The 6,000-nt window shown below is 48.5% G+C and overlaps 1 non-coding gene across 1 annotated transcript; it reads left to right on the forward strand.

Annotated features, from left to right (window-relative positions):
* Positions 1–5,927: 5,927 nt before the first annotated feature.
* TRNAV-AAC (transfer RNA valine (anticodon AAC)) lies at positions 5,928–6,000 on the forward strand. Its single transcript has one exon. It is a non-coding gene; the product is annotated as a tRNA-Val (tRNA).

Below are 6,000 nucleotides of genomic sequence, written 5' to 3' on the forward strand. Positions count from 1 at the left end.
AATTCAAATGCCTTTCAGATTGAGTCCCAATTCTTGATGCCTAGAGGCTCTGCGCCTAATCTCAGACCGATTTTCCAAAGTCCAAATTTGTTTGATAACATACTCTTCCTGAGGGTTGTAACAGTGTCGATAAGCCACCCTCAAAACGGGGAGTTCCTTCTCTCCCCACTCACGTGGTTATGCAACAAACTATTTAACAGATTCTTTTTTTTTTTGCCCTATCTCAGACACATATCATGCCCCTTGGATCCCTCTACCATGAGCTGACAATGAGCCAAGAACCAGGCCAGTGTAGGGGAAATATATTGGTATTTATTTAAATTAAAAGTAATAGAAATGAGCACGAAAATGTTAAAAACCACTTTATCCGTGGCTCAACTTTTCTCAGCATAAATATATCACAAAAGTGAGTTAAAAAGACACAATCGCAATTATTCACTTTCTGTAAATTTAACTTCACAAAATAATTATATTGATTAATAATGGAGGCACTTTTGTGCGATTTTGATTTTCCTGCAGGCTTAAAAGGATAGAAGTAGGATTTCAAGATTGGTAATGATGATTTCGCACACACTTATGATTTAAAATAAACACAGGGTGATTTATCGGTTAATTTTTCAGACCCCCCCACCATTCCCCCCGCTTTGGTCTATGTTGGGAAGTCAGACAGAAAACTTAGAATGCTTTGGGGAATTTTGGATTTCAGACTCCCCTTGCAGAAATACCTGTTTTGGGGAAGCTGGATAAAAAGGTTGGACTGATTAAAAAACAAAGACACCCCTCTTCCTTAAGAAGTCGTGGTCAGCTGGACAACAAGGATTACCCAATTAATTTATAGAGTACAGTTTTCAGCACACACTGCGAAGTGATCTTTGTTAATTTCAAATTTTAATAAAATACACCCTGGAGGTGGTACTAGAGAGCCCAATCAACATGGCCGCGAGCCGAAACATCCGTACAAGATCCGGCCGCACATCAACTCTGAAGCCAACCTCAAAGTGCAGATTATGAAAATTTGAGACACTGGGCACCTGTTGGCGAGACTTGAGGTTCCTAAACCTAAACTGGGCTGAGAACGACAGAGGACACCTTTGTGTGCGCAGTAGCGCGGAGTGCAGGGAGAGGCGCCTCTGATCCTGTGACAGGGACTTCAGCTGCACCTAGCACCCCAGATGGCCTAGACTGCCTTGCAGGCAACATCAAAGCGGAATTGGCAAGAGCCTTACCCGACTCCCGGACATCGAGGGAGCCAGCAGGGAGGCTGCGGATCGGCTCACCACACCGGGGGAGCCCCGGGCATAACGGCTCCTCCTCTGTGTGGCATGGAGGATCGCAGCCCGTCACTCCCGGGAGGCGAAGGCGGAGCAACCAGTCCCCCAACTACTGGGGAGATCAGCATACACCAGCCAGGACACCCGAGGAACTGAGTGGTGTTTCTGAGGGCAGAACGGAACGGAGGAGAGACCCGACCACTGGGTCTTGCCACGGTAACAACCTATGGCGGCGGCTCCTGGAGCAGAGAGGCACACGCCGGAAAACCCACAGAGCCCAGAGGCCACCAGGACTCTGAGAGAGCTGGGTTGACAGATGAGAGCAAAATAGTAGAAGGAAAAAGAGGAAGAAGACTTGATGTAGTTGAGAGGAAACCAAACTGATGGAGATTATAGGGATAATAAGAGAATATCATGAGAGAATGAGAGGATAGAAGAATGGAAGAAACAAGGAGAGTTGGAGGTGTGATACTGGGAGGAATGTAGGTGATAGTCTGACATATGCCATCTTTCATCAAAATAAATTACCTTGTGGAAATTGACTTTGACAGCATTGCATGGTGGTGATGACAAGGCATGCATATGTATTAAGAAAGGAAGCATAGGGCTGGGGGTATTGTGGGCTATGGGGTGACACCCCCTATATATTAACAAAACGATGAAAGGCCACAATGTAATTTTATTGATGAAAATTAACATGGGGAAACTTATTTAGATGAAAGGACATAGACGCGAGTCTGGCATTGGTGCCAGAGTGGAATTGGTAAAGATAAAGTTGATAACAAAACAAGGATTGAGGTTGCAGTGGGAGAAAGACCCTGAGCTATGAGTGGCGTGGAACCATAGATAGAGATAGATAAAAGTGAGAGTAGGACAGCCATGAAGGTGAGAGTGAATGGGATAATTCAAAGGGAAAGATGCAATAGGGCGGAATAGGGGATAATCAGCAGATTGGAAGGGCTAGAGGTGAGACAAGGACAGAGTTGCTAGAGGTGTATTGGAAAAGTTGCAAAAAAGAGGCATTTACGGTAGTGAGGAAATGAGAGCCAATGAGTAGAGACTAGAAAGACAGGTGGAGGGGAAAGAGATAGAGACCAGGTGAGTGAAGGGGGTGAGCCTTGAGCAGATAAGGGAAGAACCAGGATACTTAAAGTGAAAGAACATGGCCTGAGTCATTGATTATGAAAATGAATTCACTTCAGAAGTCAAGTGCTTCTTTTATGGAGATTACATTTTTCAATGTAGTTACTATGGTCTCTTAACCATAGGATCATTCACAGTGAAGTCTAGGAATTCTCTCACACTTCTCTCGAACTAGGATGCCTTGTGCACCAGGGTGGATCCACCAGGGTGCATCTGTCACTGGACAGGTGGTATCTTACCTACTTGGTGGTAGTTGCCCACGTAAGTGTCTGAAGTCTGTTCTATGTGACAATTACTGGTATTGGTATTTAGGCTGGTTCTTAGCAGTTCCTGAAAACGTATTACATACTAAATTCACATATACCAACCACCATGTGGCTGGCTTATATCTGAAAACTGTCGGGACATTTTCCAGCTGACAATACATAATTCTGCACTATACAAAATAACCCGTTCTTACACGTTGTTATGGTCTGCACCATTTTCCATACATAATGTTGATCAGGTGTGTGTCGTGCAGCGCAGGCTGACTTGTCCATTGCCTCGCTCATGGCATCATCACATACAGGCCATTGTGTTGGGCCCGGGGTGAGGGACCTCCTGCCCTGGTGCCGGCACTGCACAGTACAAAGACACGGGAGGCAGGTGTCAAACGCAACACATCTTTATTCATACACCTCCTACATGCCACTGCCTTGCCCATGCTTAGCCTTCATCAGTTCCCCTGTTACCCCCGCCCCATGCCCCAGAACCCAACTGTCAATGGGACATCCCCGCAAATTAAACAATTACCCCAAAGGGGGTGCAACATGTGCCTGGGATGGTGCGCCTCAGACCATTTCTTCAATGAGACATTGCAGTTTGTTTCTTGCTCTTTGGGGTCTCGAGTTCTCTGTCTCTCGCACCATTCTTCCTGCCGGCTCCCCAGTGTATTCCACACCAGAGGTGTCAGAGTCTTCTCGGTCTCCATGATATGAATCGTCCTCATGGTGTTCATCAGACATGTCCCCTCTTCCCCTTGCCCGCCGTGGGGTGGCTAGTGGAAACCGTTTGAAATGTGAGGAGTTGCAGGTGGTGGACCCACGGTCGCCCTGGGCCGTAACCATTGAACCCTTTCGTGCAGTAATCACTAGGAGATCATCCTTGAACATTGCCATGTGTTTGTGGGTTTGTGGCTGCTTCATCGTCACTACCTCTTCAACTTCTAGCATGCAGTCCTTGGCTTTCCTGCGAATGTCTGCATAGTCCTTTATTCTCTGCTTGGCGTTCTGGTCGTGATCTCTCATTTCACTATCCTCAGGTCGCATGGTGTCTTGGGGGCCATGCTGTGGCAGCCGGGACCGAACATTTCTCCCAAACAGGACCTCTGCTGGGCTTTTCCTGTGGATCTGTGTGCAGTGCTCCAATAGTCCCTGAGCAGTTGATGGAAGACATGCTCGTAGGGTTGTCCAGTTTACTGGGCCACCTGTAGCACTTGTTTGAGGTTTGCCATGAAACGCTCAATCATGCCGTTTGCTTGAGGCCATAACAGCATGATCTTCTGGTGATGAAACCCCATGTATTCACTGAAGCGCTCAAAGTCTTGGCCAGCGTATGGAGATACATTATCTGTCTTCACTTTTTGGGAAATGCCATATGCTGTGAAAATGTGGTCCAGGACTCGGATGACATAGTGAGCTGCCGTGGAGACTCTCTGCGCCTCTAAATAGCTGGGGTACTTGTCCATTATGGCTAGGATGTATTTTCTCCCTTCGATGAGACCAAAGAAGTCAGCCGCCACTGCTTCCCACACCCCCTCCGGTAACGCAGACATCCGATAACGCTCTGGATGTCTGTTGGGTGTAATGAGGCAACAGGTCGGACACTCTTTCAAGACCTCCCCCAAAAGCGCATCTAGTTGGGGGAACCAGACCTTCTGTCTCAACATGTGTTTCGTAGACACTATTCCTCGGTGCCCCTCATGTGCTAGTTCCACTACTTTCCTTCGGAGTGAAGCTGGGATCACCATATTGTGTCCTTTTAGTAGTAGGTTGTCCTCAGACAAGGCCAGTTCCTCCTTCACCAGTAAAAGCCTGTCTATTTCTCTATGGACGTCTTCCGATTCAAGGCGACCTCTTTCTTTGGCCCATCTCCACCGCCCTGATCTGAGTCCTTCACTGACGATGAGGCATGCTGGATCCATCTCTTGTTTCCTGTGCGAGGGTAGCGGGGTCGATGCCCTTGGGCATGGCTTCTTGAATAAGATATCAGAAGTAGCGATTCACTACAGAAGGTTCCGGTCGGTCTCCGCTTCTCGGATGACGGGACAGAACTCACACTCACTTTCACCCTTGGAACCTATGTGAGGTACCAGCACCGTGGGGTTATGAGATGTGGGAGGGAGGGGCTTCTTCTAACAGCTGCAGCGAGGCACAAGCACCGTTGGTTCCCTGCTCCCTTCCCTCACTCACCACTGCTACTGGCAATCACTGCTGCGGACCCCCGGGCACAATCCAGCCTCCTGCATCTTCCGATACATAGGCAGGGCAACGCCCTCACTGCCACGGCCACCAGTAGTTCTCCCTCTCCTGGGCCTCCGTTGCCATGCGCTTCGCCTTCCCGGCGCTGTAGCCTCCCACGCATAGGATGTCTCTCCTTCGTTGCCACTGGGTGGACCCGGGGTGAGGGACCTTCTACCCCAGGGCCAGCACTGGGCAGTACAAAGACACAGGAGGCAGGTGTCACACGCAACATGTTGTTATTCATACACCTCCTACCTGCAACTGCCTTGCCCGTGCTTAGCCTTGTCACTTCCCCTTTTCCCGCCGCCCCCCACCCTATCCCGCTCCGTGCCCCGGGAACCCAACTATCAACGTGAGGGCCATCATCCATTCCTAACAGAAAAGTGAGGCCTACCACTCAATTAACACATTTCGTGGGGTGTCACTTACTATGGAGTCAGTTCATAAATATGGCTAGCCCGCCCACCAGCCCATTGATTTCAGTGGACTCTCTCTGGCTAAATCTGATTTAATTTGCCAGGGCAACTCGAAGAGGTTGAGATGTATGGGTCAGGTTAATAATATACTGCAGGGTATGGTGGGTAAACGCAGATCTGGCTGGGACAAGGTATTTATCTGGGTGGGGATTTTGCAAACCCTACGTCTTTGGGCCTGTGGATATGGAAGCTACACATGCTGTCATGTTTGTGCCTGAAGCAAGAGGGGCCATTGATATTGGGTGGTGCCATGTGGTGGTTATGCATAGGGAGAAGTTTGGGGCATGGAAGGGAGCCGTGCACACATTTGGGGCAGGGGTGCATGTAACAGTTTTCCTTTGGCACCATATTTCACAAACTTCTTAGAAACTATCCTGATGGGGGTAGGATTTTGGTGAAGCTACAACACAATTATCCAACAACAGTAAGAGAAACTGAAATACAAGGAGGCTTTGAGTGCTGAAAACAGGCCAAAACATACATCACAGAAGGAGGAGTGTGAAGAGTAAGTCAAACTGTTCAGTGCTAACATGGCAGTTTCCGTAGTGTAGTGGTTATCACGTTCGCCTAACACGCGAAAGGTCCCCGGTTCGAGACCGGGCGGAAACA

The sequence above is a fragment of the Ambystoma mexicanum genome, assembly GCF_040938575.1.
Source record: "Ambystoma mexicanum isolate Mex_15411 chromosome 12 unlocalized genomic scaffold, UKY_AmexF1_1 Mex_chr12_unloc.2, whole genome shotgun sequence".
Taxonomy (NCBI): domain Eukaryota; kingdom Metazoa; phylum Chordata; class Amphibia; order Caudata; family Ambystomatidae; genus Ambystoma; species Ambystoma mexicanum.